Genomic DNA, 16,957 nt, shown 5'->3' on the forward strand with positions numbered 1-16,957 from the left:
GGTGAACTGCCGATAGAGAGATTCCTTCTTGAATTGCCCAAAACCAGAGCTGCATTGCCTCTTTGCACAGTGGCAGTGACCCTATGCCTCCTCTTTTGTTGAGGTAGTGCATGGCCACTGTATTGTCCGTCATTATCAGGACAATTTTTCCCTGTACTGATGGCAGGAAAGCTTTCAGCGCTAGTCTAATTGCTCTCAGCTCCAACAGGTTGATATGTAGTCTGGACTCCAATGGAGACCAACGACCGCTGATGGTCAAGTCGGTGGCATGGGCTCCACACCCCGCGAGTGAGGCATCCGTGACTAATGTTATCTCCGGCCATAGTTGCCAAAACTGTTCTCTTTTCAAGATGTTCTCCCGACAGGCCCACCACTGAAGGTCTCGAGCTACTCTGTACGGGACTTGAAGGAGATCTGATCTTCCTGAGAATTGCGACCATTGGGTTCTTAGTGCCCACTGGAGGAATCTCATTCTCAGGCGAGCCTCTGGCACTAGGAAGATGCAGGATGCCATGAGGCCTAGCAACCTCAAAAAGTCGAAGGCTGGTAGACGTTGGGCATTTTGAAACTTGGTGACCATCTGTAGAACAGCTTGACCCCTCAACCTCTGGTGGTGAGGCTTTTCCCAGGGAAGTGTCCAGGACTGCTCCAATGAACTGGAGTCTCAGTGATGGTATCATCTGTGAATTCAAGTTGAGGGAGAAGCCTAGCTTGTGAAGGAAGTGGCAGACATAATCTAGCTGGATCTAAGCTTGTTCCGCAGATACTGCTCTTATCAACCAATCGTCCAGGTAGGGGTAGACGTGGATCCCTTCCCTCCTTAGACTTGCAGCCACTACCAACATTAGCTTGGTAAAGACCCTTGGGGCGGAGGTCAGCCCAAGTGGCAGAACTCGAAATTGATAGTGAGAGTTGCCAATTGCAAACCTCAGGTATTTCCTGTGTTTGAGATGGATTGGCACATGGAAATAAGCATCCTGAAGGTCTAGAGATACCAAATAGTCCTGAAGCTGGAGGGCCTGAAGGATCTGAGAAAGGGTTACCATCTTGAACTTGTCTTTCCTGAGGAATTTGTTCAATTCTCGCAAGCCCAAGATGGGTCTCAGTCCTCCGTCCTTTGGTACTAGGAAATATGGGGAATACCAACCATTGTTCCTCTCCGCTACGGGTACCGGGTCTATGGCACCCTTCTCTAGCAGGTCTACAATCTACTGCATAAGGAGCGGGTCTGGAAACTTCAAAGAGTTGTTCCCCGGTGGATGACTCTAAGGAGTGTGTAGGAAGGGCAGGCAGTAACCTTGGGCAACTGTCTCCAATGCCCAAGCATCTGACGTAATAGCCTGTCATTCTGCCAGATGTTGAGTTAACCTGCCCCCTACTGGTGTCTTGTGAGGGGAGACCTCAGAGGGTTTAGGTGAATCGTTTGTCCCCTTTGAGCTGGCTGTCCTCTCCCTTTTCCGAATGCAGAGTAAAAGCGAAAGGACCTAGCCGTCCAGGAGGCTCCTGAGGGGCGATTCGGAGTCTGACGGATTGCAGTCCCAAGGGGTTTCGTTGCTGCCTTGGATGTTTGTAATCTCTCCAGGCTGTCATCCGCCTTCTTACCAAATAAAGAAGTGTCGTCAAAGGGCATGTTCAGAAGTCTGGCTTGTACATCTGGAGCAAAACCAGACTTCCGTAACCACGCAAATCTGCGGATTGTGGTACTTGCCGCCATGGCCCTGCTGATGCTGTCAGCAGAATCAATGCCTGTTTGGAGGGACTCGCACATTGCATCCTTTCCATCCCTGATGATGTTTAAGAATGCTTCCCTTTCTTCTCCATCTGGGAAATAGTCAGCTGCAGATGAAGCACACTCCCAAAGAGTGTGGCTGAATCTTGCTAGCGTGCAAGTGGCGTTGATAGACAAGTGCCATGCTACATGCCGAAAAGACTTTTTGGCATGGCATCAAATCTTTTATCATCCCTGTCCTGTGGAATAGTAGGGTATGCCGACCTACTGTTAGATGAAGTTGCTGCTTGTACAACCAAACTCTCTGGAGTTAGATGCTTGCTCAGATATTCAGGATCTGAAGCTGATACCCTGTATTTAGCAGAAAGTTTTTTATTTACTGCAGCGATAACTTCAGGAGTTTCCCAATTTGCAGAATTTTTTCTTTGCAGAGCAGTACGAAAAGGAACAGGATTCTCCTGTGGACTTTTATCTAAAATATCAGTAAGGTCATCCTGCTGAAAAGAAGGTGTAGGTGTAGACCACCCCATGAATTTAATTTAATTATTCTGGCCATCAGAATACTACAAGGGGTGTCAGCATGCTCTCCAGGGTCTGGTTTAGCAAACTACTTCTGGCAAAGTATCTAAATCACTTGCCTCATGTAGAGAGTCCTGAAGGGTGTTTTAACCGCTTCTCCTCAGAGATTAATTCCTCAGTCATGGGAATTGTAGTCCTTTGTAAACCAAAGGGTCTCATGGTCGGAATCCTCCCCTTCCTCATATATAGAGGACAAGGCTCCAAAATAGTCAGACCTAGGATATGGTTTAAAACCCATTTCTAGAGCAGAAGGAGCCAAATTGGTTGTCGCTGGCTGAGAAAATGAGGTTGTCGACGTGGAAGTCAAATGCTTCGACAATCTTGAAAAAGGCATAGAGAACGTTTTAAGGGACCTTGATGCACTCGAGAGGATCGGAATCCTTCTCAATGTCGTCGAGATTGTCGATCGCATCCTCAACGTCATGGTCGAAGCTTTCGTCTACTGTGTGACGTAGTGACAGTTGTAGGTTTGTCTTATCGGAGTCGACAGTGGCATCGAAGCAACAGATTTATGCGTCGAAGGATTCTTCGACAAAGGCGTTGATGATGCAGATTTGTGAGTCGAAGAAACCCTAGATGACGGCGATAACGCGGTCTTACTGCTTTTACTCAAGGGTTCATGACGCTCTCGAGTAGTTTCTCTCGCCGGGTTCAACGACTTGCAGCTTTTTAATTTTTCGGGTCTTTCACCCAGGGTATCACCTTTAGACGTCTCTGAGGGGGTCGAGGCCGCTTTCTCGAAGATGCTAAGCATTTTTTTACAGAATTCCTCCCACTTAGCTGGAGAGCTGTGTTTCATGGGGCAGGTAAGGGAAGAAGAGGGAGATCTACGATGCCTTTTTGATCTCGAAGACTGATGAGAACAGCTTCGAGATCTTGAATGGGAATGTTTCTTTTGTCGACGAGGAGACAAATGTCTCGACTCAGCCGAAGAAACTTTTGAGGGTGTAGAAGTTTTAAAGCCCTTAATTCTTTCTAACTTCCCCTTACGCTCCTTCAAGGCTTTCGCCATCATGGACATACAGTCCTCGCATTCCGAACAGTGATGCTCCGATCCCAGGCACCACAAACAGATCCTGTGAGGATCCGTTAACAACATTTTCTTCCCACAGTCAACATTTTTTGAAACCGGACTGTGGAGTCTATGGTTTGGATGAAAAAGCCATCGTATTAAGGTAATAATCTTCGAAGAATAAGGTTCTTCCTGAAGAAAGGATCTGAGCGTATGTTTCCGAGGCCCACGAAGCGCGAAAATATTATACGCACGATTACGTCGGCGCCGATACGGAGGCTGTCGAGGGACACCGACTCGAGGGACGTCGACGTGCAGCGCCCTCTACTGAAAAAATGTCCGCGGCCAGCAAGCTGGAATGGGTAACAAAGATAAGTAATACGTCGGAGGACACAATCCCTTCAAAAAATGTTATTAGTTTGTGTGATATTACGTGCTTGTAGTCATTTCTATAGTGTTTTTTGACCATAAATGAGTATAGTGTTTTGTAACTAGTCTAATTGTAATCCTTGATTACTTTTGTGGACTCCTTATGGACCCTTGACCATTCTCACCCCTTCCTGAGACTTTGCTTCTACAACTCTCAATACCTGGATTGGTTTGGCTACAGCTCCCAGAGTGGTCTCTGTTCACCAACTAGGTTGGCCTCCTATACATCTGTCCACCAGGCCAGAGTAGAGAAATCCAGTCCTACCAACAGCCATGCATACAGTGCAAGATTGGAATAGTCTCCACTCCAGAACAAAACTAACTTTCAGGTGAACAGATGACGAAGCACTGCCTGTCCAACTCTGAACTCTCCCATGGAATCCGTTGTAGTAGAACCATGTGAAGGAGTGAACAGTTTTCCATGTAGACACCCTGCAGATGTCCACCAGCAGAACAGAAAGGAAGGCAGTGGTGGACGAAATGGCCCTTGTGGAAAGCATTTTGACCCACCTTGGAGCAGCCTGCTAACCAGGTAATGACAGGAGGCGATGCAAGCAGAGAGCCATCAGGAGATGGAAGACTGATATAACAGCAGTGGGGCCAAATGTCATGAATAGCTGAGATGATTCACAAAATGGTTTAGTACGGGCAACATAGTACTCTAGAGCTTGCAGGGCATCCAATAAATCCAGGGAGTGCTTGGTCGGAGCGGAAGGAGAGCCAAAAAAAACAGTAGGACCAAAGGTTCATTGAGGTGAAATGATGGCACCTTGGGCATGAATGTAGGATTTGCATGTAAAAGGGTCTTGGAGGATTAAGCCTGGCTCTCAGCCACCCTCCTGGCTGAGATGATGGCAACCAAGAAAGCAGTTTTCCATGGGAGGAACTTGATGTTTGCTTTATGTAAAGGTACAAAGGGAGGTCACTTTAATTTAAAAGGTACACTGCTCAATTCCCATGCCAGAGCCGGTGTGCGCATATGCAGGAAGGTACAGAAGAGACCCTTTAGGAATTCCTTAATGAGCCGGAGAGTCTATGTTAGGAAATATTTTTCTTTTGGCAACTTTCCCTCCAAGTTCCCATGGAAACCAATCTTTGTTTTATGAACCCTTTTTTGGCTTTTTGAGAGGAAGATAAGCCTTTGGCTTCACCTTCCCAGCCTTTTACTACTTTCTTATGGGGAAACAGATCAGTCCCTCAGACCATCAGACTGGGAAACTAGGTTTCCCCTTTTTCTCTTTTACCTTTTGTAACTATGTAACATTTCACACAGCATCTTGTAATGCAGTGCAATGGGGGTACCTTTTGCCTACTACACTTGAGATTTTGTGGTTACTTTTATATGTGCCCAATGACCAGCTTGAGGCAGCAATTATATTTGTACCATTTGAGGATTTCCAGTGTGCACATGGCTAGTGCCCTAGAATGGCCATACCACAAAATTGTCACTTGCTCTTTGCCCATTTTGTTTGGCCTTTTTCCTTCACTGCCAGGTCAGGCAATCCCATATACGGTCATTCACTTGCCCAGGAAAGCTGCAGCTTTCTTGGGCAAGTGCTGTCTTTGTGTGTGGCTCAGGAAACGGGTGGGACTGTCTGGTCCCACTCCACATCTGGGGCGCCAGAGTGTATCGTGTGTGGTATGAGGGAAACCAATAGTTGACCCTGATTGGACATCTACGTCTGGCGGTCTGAATGGTGGAGAGCTTTAACAGTGGTGGGCTTGGACTTGCTTCCAGGCTGGAGTTTGGATAAGAAGACAACTCCTGCAGCCATTTCATCAAGTCAGCTTTGGAGCCAAGAGTCCATCGTAGAAGAACAGCCGACTGAAGATCCTTGAAGAGGTATGGCACCTATTCCTGAGTCTGTCCCGGTGAAGCCCCGTTGGACTACCTGATCTGTGAAGGCCCTGTGTAGTGCTTCAACCCTTGGACTGGTGGGACCAACCAGAATCAATGTGTTCGAGGATCCACCTGTCCTGAGCCTTAGCCTTCAGAAGTGTCCTTGGACCACCTTGGTGGACTGACCAGCTCTCATGGGCTACCTCACCAGAACTACACCATTCCGCCGCTGCACCCAGAACTTTGGTGGTTGCCACCTTGAGGTACAAGTCACCTTCCCTGCCAATTTCAGCTTCCCAGCCTCCAGGGATCCTGTCCTAGAGAAACGTCTTCCACCGTGACTGGAAGGACATCTGCCATCTGTGTACCGTGGCAGTCGCTGGAACTCGCCTTCCCCAGTCTTGTGAAGTGTCCTGAAGAGACCTGCATTGGTGAATTTTGCATTTCTTCATCGACCGGGGTTGCATCTTGACCTGACCGGAATAACCAAGGCACCCACAGTTCCTTGGCACCTCTCACTGCAACCAACCGCAGGAAATCCAACCTCCAGCGACACCCAGTCAACGCATCAAGCCACCAGGGAAAATCAGAGTCCAGGAGTAAGCCCAAAGCATTTGTCTTCCCCGCACCCGCCCCCTGTGCTTTTACATAACTTTGGGAACCAGTCCATTTGTATCCTAACATTCATTTCCACTGCCTTATGATTGTATAACCAGGGTATTACCATCTGAAAGATAAGAACACAGCTTATCTAGTATCCTTGTTGGATATCTTCTTTGATTTCACCCAACACAAGACCGCATTCTGGGGAGAAGCATTGTGGCTCCTGTGACTTTTGCGCGTGATGCCCAATTCTTCTTAGGGATTGGACTGATGAAATTGTGACTTGGTTCCATCTTTAGTGCATTCCTTTACTTACCTTGTGTGTTCAATAAGTCATTTGAATGCATTATAAGAACCTATTGTGAATGTATACATGTTTATGGAGTATTGTGCGATAATATCACCTGCTAGTTTCATTGTTTTAGGGTGTAAAGGCTGAGGACAAAAGTTTGCATTTTTATACATTCCTTTCTAAATTGAATCAGTGTGCCCTTGACTGTGTGGACTCCTTGTTTGAGCCCTGAGCATGTGCAGTCTTTGGAGAATAGCCTTGACTGCTTTCCATGCCTACCTTGATTGAATGTTGATTAACCTTTCAGAGCTCCCTGTTCACTATAACTAGAGTGTCCACTAGGCCAGATTCGAGAAATTCATCTTAACAAGGGCCTGAAGACAGAACTCATCTACCCAAGGCTCCCTCTTCCAACTAATATTCCTCTCTCCACACTCCTACTGCTCCTCTCGACACTCCTACTACCACGCTCTCCGCCAACACTTTCTTCCTCAGTTACCCTCCTCTCACTTTCTCCAGACACCCTTTCTTTCACTCACTACTCCTTCATCACTCTCACTCAAACACAAATACCATTCTCCTATCAACCAATACCTCACCTTGTACACTCCTTCAATAATTCTGCTACATTCTCTGCTACATTCTTCCTTCGCTCAGTCTTTGCCCTCCTCTTCCTCCCTTGACCTCACCCGAACAACCCACAGCTTTCTGTTGACCATTTCTTTTTTACCCCCCACCCTACCCTCTGCATTGGCTCTTTCCTTTTGCTGATACTCCGGGCCAACAGCAGTCTGTCCTTCTCCCCGGGGAAGTGTAACAATCAGGCAAAGATGAAATCGGTGTCTTGAGCGCCACCCCTTTCCATTCGCAGGACCACTGGTCTTCAGCAATGGCGGCCCGCAACAGTTAAAGTCCCAGTTTGTGTGAGGATCTTCCAGCGGCTCAAGCATGCCAGATTGTTGTGGCTGCTGCTATGCAGGCCCCCTGCAGGTGAGTGTGTAATGTTTTAGGGCACTTAGCGTCTTGACTTGTGCTGGGGTAGGTCGCCAAGCAGGTGGGGGATTTATGCAGGCGCCCTCAGATCACTACTTCAATGTTAGCAGCTTGCTTTGCCCGTGCTGTGTGGTTTGTTCAGCCTCTTGTCTGCTCGTCTTGGTCTCTCACTGGGCACTCTCTCATTGATCAATTATGGCTGTTGATGAGACAGATCCTACAAGACCAAGAAAGACAGGCCAGAATGGTGCTGTGCAGGTGTGCTACTTTGGTCACACAACCCCAACAAGGGTGAAGGGATAAGGATTGGGGCCCACCCTGCCTCTGAAGGTCTGGCTCTGGCATAAACCCTTTTAATCCTCCTTTTAGGACAATTACGGACTTAGTAAAACCATACAACCAAGAAAGTACAATACTCCACTCTTAGTATAAGGCTGTACCACCCAAGTATATGGTAGCATAGCCAGAGCAGCCAGGCTCATTTTAGGAGGGAGAGGGGGTTGTAGATAGGTACAAAGAACTTTTATTATACAAAGGGTTCAACAGAAACACTTACAACCAGAAGTATTATAAAAAAATAAAGGTTTATTATAAATCCAGTCAAGTCAAGACTTGGGCTAAGTACTACTGGTTATAGAGTCAAACACATAAAAACACAACGCTTGAAGGTACACAGACCAAAGCCTATCTTCTTCAGAATAACCAACAGTAACTCACTGCAAAGGCAAGGCTTCTCATACACATTTAGTATAGCCACACCTATTCATGGGGAGTAAAACCATAAGTTACTTTCTGATTACTTTCAGCAATACAAGGGTATTAGACCCTAGCAGTTGAGCAGTGACTCAGTTAAGGAAATCACTTAGTAAACCAACCTGCAAGTATACTTTTCTGAATAGTGGAACACTCATTTAAGGAACAGTAGAAACCTATAACCACATTTAGGATAACACACCGTTATACAAGCGAGTAAAACCTTTTGGTGTAATATGCAATTATAGTTGCTCAGTGGAAGACATACTAAGGTAAGCAATACTTTCCAACTTATTTTACGATGGCCAAAGGCAGACCAAGGCAAGTAAAACCCATATACTTTTTAAAGGAGATATCAGCAACTTAAAGGTAGGTATAAACGCAAGACTGTTTTAACTTCGGTATAAACCAGACCAGGGAAGGAAAAACCCAATGTAAAACTTTAAGAATGACTATGTTATTCAAGGTAGGTAAAACCCCAGGCAGATTTCGCTTAGATGGACTATACGGCAGATCAGGGGAAGCAAGACCCAGTTGTTGAATTTACACACTAATAGTCTGAAAGAAATAGTTAAGTGAAGCCAACAGCATTACTTTTGAGAAGAGGCACAACCAATTCACAGTTGTGTAAAATTAACCTTACATATACTTTTCAGAATGCCACAACCAACATTCAAGCTAAGTAAGAACTTTTGTAACTGTTCACTCTCAGAATTACTGTTACCAACCAACTCATGTACAAGTATTAAACACGTGTTCTCTTTTCTAGGCATCAGGCCCAATCCTTAGAAAGCCTTTTCCCTTATTTTTTGGAGCATTTCCATAAGCGCTCATTTTAAAATCCATTTGCGATATTCGCTTGACCAATAAAAAAGTGCGTCAGATAATCTACCAAATTGCATAATGGTATTATTCTGAATATGCACAGTGTGCCAAATAAAGTGCAAAGTGCTAATCTTGTATTCAACAACAATTCAAATACTAGATAGTAAATGGTGGATTTTAAGCAGGCAATGACACTTGATAACTTGTCATAACGATTAATTCTACAATCAGTTATGTGTAAAATACTGAAAGTGCTGTATTACAATCTGCTGAAGTGCCTACAAATATAAACCTGCTCGTCATCCCCATCATTAATTTGATTATGATGTTAAAACCCTGAGTTCATGCCTCACTAAAACCGGTTAACTCCTCTACTCTCTAAAAGCTACATGTTAAAATGCGATTCATGTAATAATGAAATAACAAACAATTGTATAAAGTGCAATGTGAGAAAAAGCTAATCAGTGAAATTACAAAAAATACAGACACACGGATAATACTAATATTAAAAAGTGCAAGACAATCCTACAAAATCATATGAATGTCACAGTTATAAAATAGATGTATGTACACATACAGGATAGCGATTAGATGTCAGGCTTTTGTAGACTCTTTTAAAAAATGGGGGAAGAGAATCCTCATTTGAAGATGGTAAAAGAGAGTGACTTTGATTCAGTATATCAGAACTACAGAACAGAAAAGCTCCTAAAGCAAAAGGTAATAATAATAAGCTTTAGAATAATTCCACTCAAACTAAGCCAAAAGATGCTCATCGAGCAGCAGATGAATACTGGTTGGTTCAAAGTTAGTCTCCTATGAATACATACAGTTCTTCATCTCGATTGTGACCCATCAGGGTTTTTGTATTAGAATCCACAATATAGCGTGATTCTAATTGTCTTAATCTTCTAAGTCTGTCACCTCCTCTTGGGTGTAGGTCAGTGGCATAAGGGGGTGGGGGCGGAGGGGACTTCACTAGATTTCTAGTATCCAACTGACAGTTCAGAAAGGAGGCACAGAAGTAGAAAAAGTCTGAGTTCCTATCGAAGACTGTTCAAGCCGGTAAGTATTATACTTCGAGAGGTTGAAAAGGTCCAGGGACTTCTGAGAAGACACCCTAGGAGGATTCCAGCAGTAGGCCTGGGTGAACTGGATGAGAGGACTCCCAATCACAAGAAACACCTCAAAGCTACACAGGAATTACAAAGGCTTAATGTAGGTAAATACCCCAGCCAACAGTACCTCAGCCTCGGAGGTAGAGTTGCAGGATCTGCGGCCAAAAATCTTTGTCATGAAGACAGGATTTTGGAAGGGATTTTGCAGTAAGGGTTTCTTTGCGGCTGCATGCAGCTCTGTGGTTTTAGCATCCTTTTTTAGGAGCCAGAAGACTGAATATAGCTGGATGGATTCTCGTCACTTTCAATGTCCAGCACTCTGATGAGGGGATGTTTTGGCCTCGATTCACGTATCTAGAGGTCTAGCAGGATACCACCAAAGTTTCAGCCCGATTTCAGAAGACTGTGTACCGCACAATGGCTCAAGGTCCCAGGGTATAGCCGCCCGCAAGGTCGCAGCACGATGTGGGATGGCTCAAAATACAGGTCTTCTTGAGTCTAGTGAATCTCGCCAGGCTCGGGGGACGTCCCTTTTCGGGATCCCCAGGTCGATTGGAAGGAAGGGTTACAGCAGGCTCCTATTACACAGCAGGCTCTCTGGTCGCTGTAAAAAGCTATGGCTGCCGTTTCTTCATCTTCGGTTTCAGCTCCACTGGTCTTCTCCCTCTTCAGCTTCCAGGATCAGACTTTTATGCAGGAACCCAGCCAATCAAACAGCCGTGCAACATTCAAACCTGTGCTATTGGCAGTCTTTTAGGACAGCCAGCCACCCAGTTTGAACTGGATTCTCGCAGTCAGGCTGGCAGACAAAGGTCTGCAGAGCTTTGGACTCCTCCCCCACTTCCTGCATTCACAGACACTCCCAAGCCTGGGCGAGCTTGACTTAGGTCGCCCGCTGAAGATGAAAATCACACAAAGTACTTTCTCAGTCTGGAGATCAGGGGAAAAGACCAAGAAGGGACAAGAAGCATGAAAATGGCAAAAAAAGAACGGGCCATTTGCTGCAGCTGTTAAAACAGCCCGCAGTAGAAGTGTACCAAATTTGAAAAAGGTGCACTGCCACCAGCCATTTAAGGTAAGCTTGTCCCTGTGACAAAATTGTTACACTGCTAGTGAGAGAAAGGGGCTGCATTGCATCTCCCCAGCACTTCACATAAGGTGGGATGTGCTGGTTTTCGCCTAACAAAATGGAGAAGGGATAGAAGAACAAGTTACTTTCTTACCTGGTAACGTTCTTTCGATGGGATGGTTCGACGACGTATTCCATATCTATGACATCTAATCACCACAGCTGTGCTGCTTCGGAAACTTTTTTCTGCGTCCTGCGTCAATGCGCCGTCGAGGACCTCCTCCGACGTCATCCGATGTGATAAGTAGGACGCACGACGCCTGTAGCCTCAGTTGTAGTTTTTTCCCCCAGAACGTGTGACATTAGTCAACTGCCAGTCAGACACAAAGCCTTGCGGAACGTAAGCTGCAATCGCAAAAGAAATTCTGCAGCGGGGAAGGCTGGGAGGGAGCGATATGGAATACGTCATCGGACCATCCCATCGAAAGAACGTTACCAGGTAAGAAAGTAACTTGCTCTTCGAGGGGATTGGGTCCTCCGACGTATTCCATATCTATGACAGACTCCCAAAGCAGTACCAGAGCAAGGAGTAGGGAAAGAATTTAGAATCAAAATTTAGAATTGCCAATCAAATAGAGCAAAGGACCGCCTTGCCAAAGGCCAGATCCTGTCCTCGGATGGAATCGAGGGAATAGTGACGTACAAATGTATGTACTGAAGCCCAGGTGGCTGCATCACAGATGTTGCGAATAGGAACACCCCTCTGCAGGGCAGTAGATGCAGCCATACCCCTGGTAGAATGGGCCCGCAAGCCAGCCGGTGGGTCCTTACCCGTCAAGCGGTATCGCTGCGAGATGGCCAAAATAATCCAGCGAGACAAAGTCTGTTTCGTCACAGCTTGCCCCAAACGCTTTCCAGCGTAACCAATAAAGAGTTGATCGTCCACTCTAACCCGCGACATGCGTGAAACATAAAAGCTTAAAGCTCTCCTAGGATCAAGCCTATGGAGCCTCTCCTCTTCCTTACCAGGATGCGGAGGAGGATAGAATGCCGGAACAACAACCTTCTGGGCCAAATGAAATTCCGTCACTACCTTCGGGAGAAAAGAAGAACGAACTCGAAGGACAACCCTGTCCTTGTGAAATACAGTGAAGGGTGGCGGCTTACCTGAAAGTGCATGTAACTCACTCACTCTGCGAGCGGAAGTAACCGCAACTAAAAACACAGTTTTCAGAGTTAACAGCCTCAAAGGGCAAGAATGTAAAGGCTCAAACGGAGCACCCATAAGAAACTTAAGAACAAGGTTTAAATCCCAACCGGGCACCAGGAAAGGTGACGGAGGGAACACATTAGGGAGCCCTTTCAGAAACTGTGAAATTAAAGGGATTTTGAAGTAAGAACACTCTTCAGACGAGCGCTTAAAGATGGACAGCGCCGCCAGGTAACCTTTAATGGTACCCACTTGCAAGCCCTTGTGGGCCAAAGAAAGTAAAAAGGACAGAACCATGGGGATGTCACATGCAAAAGGATCCACATTCTGAACTCCACCAGTCGCAGAACTTACGGCAACGGTACAGAGACTCTGTTGCTGGCCTTCGGGCCGAAAGCAACACCTCCATCACGTCTTCAAGGAGATCCCAATCCTTATACCTCAACCTTTCAGAAGCCAAGCGTGAAGGTTGAGGGATCTGACCTCTGGATGGAGAACCTGACCCCCCTCCCGTGAGAGCAGATCGTCTCGGTAGGGAAGACGACGTGGAGGGCAGATGGACAAGTCGAGAAGGTCCGGGTACCACGTCCTCCGAGCCCACGCCGGAGCAATGAGGATCATCCGGGAACCGAACTTCCGTAACCTCCGCAGCACTTGCGGGATGAAGGGGACTGGAGGAAACGCGTACAGCAGCGGGAATGACCACTCCACCACGAATGCGTCTCCTAAGGCTCCTTTTGGAGGAAATTCCCGCGAGCAAAACCTTTCGCACTTCCGGTTGACACTGGAGGCAAAGAGATCCACTTGAGGGGTCCCCCAAAGGGCGAAGACCTCCAGGAGAATCTCCTGAGCCAACTCCCACTCGTGAGAGATCGTGCTCTGCCTGCTCAGAGCGTCCGCTGTCACGTTTTCGTCTCCGGCCAGATGAACTGCCGAGATCGAAACTTCCTGCTGGATGGCCCAGAACTCGAGCTGCATCGCCTCCCTGCACAGAGGAAGTGACCCTGCCCCCCCCCCTTTTTGTTGGTAGTGCATGGCCACTGTGTTGTCCGTCAGGATCAAGACACTATTTCCTCGCACAGTCGGCAGAAAAGCCTTCAGGGCTAGCCTGACGGCCCTCAGCACCAACAGACTGATATGGAGTCTGGACTCCGACGGAGACCAACGACCGCTGACTGTCAGCCCGTTGGCATGAGCTCCCCAACCCGTGAGGGATGCATCCGTCACGATCGTCACCTCCAGCCAGGGAAGCCAAAATGGAGCCCCCTTCATCAAGTTGCCTTCGACGGCCCACCACAGAAGGTCCTGGGCGACCGAGGGCAGCACCTGAACCGGGTCTGACATCCTGCCGGAGGACTGCAACCATTGCTTCTTGAGTGCCCACTGCAAAGATCTCATCCGCAGGCGAGCCTCTGGCACCAGAAGAATGCAGGATGCCATGAGGCCCAGCAACCTCAAGAACTCGAACGCTGGGAGCGTCTGGGCATGCTGAAACTTGTGCACCATCTGCTGAATGTGAAGAGCCCTCACCTGGGGAGGGAAACACTGCCCCAGGGAAGTGTCGAGCACTGCTCCGATGTACTGGAGCCGCTGTGTTGGCGTCAAATGGGACTTCTTTAAATTGAGGGAGAAGCCCAGCCTGTGAAGGGAGTGGCAGGTGATGGACAGATGATCCAGGACTTGCTCGGGAGAGCTCCCCCTGATCAACCAATCGTCCAGGTAGGGGTAGACGTGAATCCCCCCTTGCCTGAGATGCGCTGCCGCCACCACCATGAGCTTGGTGAAAACCCTCGGGGCGGAGGTCAATCCGAACGGCAGGACCCGAAACTGAAAGTATGCGTCGCCAACCGCGAACCTCAGGTACTTCTTGTGCTTGGGATGGATCGGCACATGGAAGTAAGCATCCTTGATGTCGAAAGACACCAACCAGTCCTGAAGCTGAAGGGCCTGGAGGACTTGAGAGAGAGTAACCATCTTCAACTTGTCCTTCCTGAGGAGTTTGTTCAAACCGCGCAAGTCCATGATGGGTCTCAATCCCCCGTCTTTCTTCGAAATCAAAAAATAAGTCGAATACCATCCCTTGTTCCTCTCCGCTACAGGCACCAGTTCTATGGTGCCTTTCTCCAGCAGGGCTTGAATTTCCTGCGCAAGGAGCGGATCCGGACTCTGCAAAGAGAGGTTCCCCGGTGGATTGTCGCAAGGCCTGTGCCGAACGGGAAGACTGTAGCCGTGGGTTATGATCTCCAGAACCCACACATCTGAAGTAATGGCACGCCACTCTACAAGATGCTGCGCTAGCCTTCCCCCAACCGGCGAACCATGGGGCATGGCCTCATGACTGAGTAGTAGCGGCTGCGGCGTTACCTGAGGGCAAAGAGGCAACTGCCCGAGCGGCCTTGGCACCGCGGGTACCCTGTCGTCCACCTCTGGTACCCCTGCGTTGGCCTCTTTGACTGCCAGCTCCTCTCGCTTTACTGAAGGACGAGTAATAGCGAAAGGAACCACCCCTCCATTGCTGTCCCCTAGGACGAAAAGGCGGAGGTTGGCGAACTGCAGCGCCCAACGACTTTGCTGCAGCTTTTGAGGTCTGCAACCTCAAAAGGCTCTCGTCAGCCTTGCTGCCAAAAAGGTGTTCACCGTCAAAGGGCATGTTGAGGAGCCAGGACTGCACATCAGGAGCAAACCCCGACTTCCGCAACCACGCAAACCTGCGTATCACGGTGCTCGCCGCCATGGACCTGCTGACGCATTCAGCCAAGTCCAAACCCGACTGAACCGACTCACACATGGCATCCTTACCATCCTGGACCATAGCAAGGAAACCATCCCGTTCGTCCCCTTCAGGAATATGTTCAGCCGCTAACGCAACACAGTTCCACAGAGTGTGTGTGAAACGAGACAGGGCACAAATGGAGTTGGCCGTCTGAAGCGCCATACCACCAGAAGAAAACACTTTCTTCGCCCAGCCATCAAAACGTTTGTCGTCCCCATCAAGAGGGATGGTAGGGTACGACGCCTGCTTTGCCGGGGCCGTGGCCGCCTGCACCACCAAACTCTCTGGAGTGGGGTGCCTGGTCAAGTAGCAGGGGTCGCTACTGGCTGGACGGTATTTTCGCGACAAGGACCAGCCCACCGCTGGGAGACTCTCCGGAGCAGTCCAAGCCGCCGCCACCCTTCTCTGTAAAGCCATATGGAACGGCAGTACCGGGTCAGTTGGGGGACCAACATCAAGGATGTCCGTGAGATTATCCTGCACAAACTCCCCTGGGGGAGCAGACCATCCCAAGTACTCAGAGACCCTAGCCATAAGGCGTCGGTACGAGGAATCGGCATGAGGGCCAGGCTCAGGCTGACAAAAATCCACCTCCGGAGAGGTGTCCAGTCCACTGGCATCATGCAGTGACTGCCTCAAATCGTCAAACTGACTATGGCCCGAGACAATTTCATCTGGAACCTGACTGGGAACCAGGCCATCAGAATCCTCATCCGCCTCTGAAATATATTGCAGGTGGCGAAAAGAAGGCACCCGAGAGTGCTTGCTCTTAACCAGAGCATTCCTAGGGGGTTCCCCCGTGCCACGGGGTACCTCCGACACCCCGGCCTCGAAAGGCGCCGAGGGCGTCGAGCGAATCGGTGCCGGCTTCGAGAGAACAGCCATCAGCGTCGACGTCAGATGCAGCGCCGCCAGCATCGGCGACGTCGACACAGTCCTCGAAGCCGGAGCTCCGAGCGTGTCCTTCGACGACCTGAGCGTCGACGGCTTTGACGACTTCCTCGGAGCTGGAGCCTCGAGAAAGCCTGTCGACGCCCTCGACGCCTCAGACGTCGATGTCTTCCTCGAAGACATCACAGGTGCACACGGTCTCGAACGCGTCGAGGACCGGGACCTGGAACGGGTACGTCGAGAACGAGTCCCCTTGTACGAACGGGACCTCTCCCGTGACTCGTGCCGACCACTCTTGCGAGCGGTGTCTCTCGACCTCTCACGACCGACCCCACTCGGGGGCGCGGACGGCTTAGTACCCTGCGACTCGAGAATCGCCAGCATTTTCTTCCCAAAGGAAGCCCATTCCTCCGGCATCGCACGGCTGGTGGGGTAAGCGACGTGCCGGGCAGAGTCCTCCGAAGAGGACCTGGAAGACGACCGGTGTCGGCGCTTCCGAGAATGCCTCGAAGAGGCTGAATAGTGGCGAGACCAACTCCTAGAAGGAGACCCACCAGACTTCCGACGATGACGCAGAGAGTCTCCTCTCGAATCATCCGTCGAAAGCCCCGCAGACTTCGACTTCCGGGGCTTGGACACCCGACCTACCGACAACAACTTCTTACGTTCCCGTAAGGCTTTGGATGTGAGCGACTGGCAGTCGATACAGTCATCCGTGTCGTGGGCCTCCCTGAGGCACCAGAGGCAGGAGTCGTGCGAGTGTCACCGACATCTTGGACCCACACTCCCCGCACTTCTTGAAGCCCGGACACGGGGTTGAAGACGAAGTAGAAGACATCTTCAC

The 16,957-nt window shown here is 48.9% G+C and overlaps 1 protein-coding gene across 1 annotated transcript in view; it reads right to left on the reverse strand.

The window, feature by feature from the left end:
• Positions 1 to 16,957, reverse strand: part of PTK7 (protein tyrosine kinase 7 (inactive)) — a 998,735-nt gene that overhangs the window by 351,975 nt on the left and 629,803 nt on the right. The window lies entirely within an intron of this gene.

This window comes from Ambystoma mexicanum, chromosome 4q (assembly GCF_040938575.1).
Source record: "Ambystoma mexicanum isolate Mex_15411 chromosome 4q, UKY_AmexF1_1, whole genome shotgun sequence".
In the NCBI taxonomy this organism is placed as follows: Eukaryota; Metazoa; Chordata; class Amphibia; order Caudata; family Ambystomatidae; genus Ambystoma; species Ambystoma mexicanum.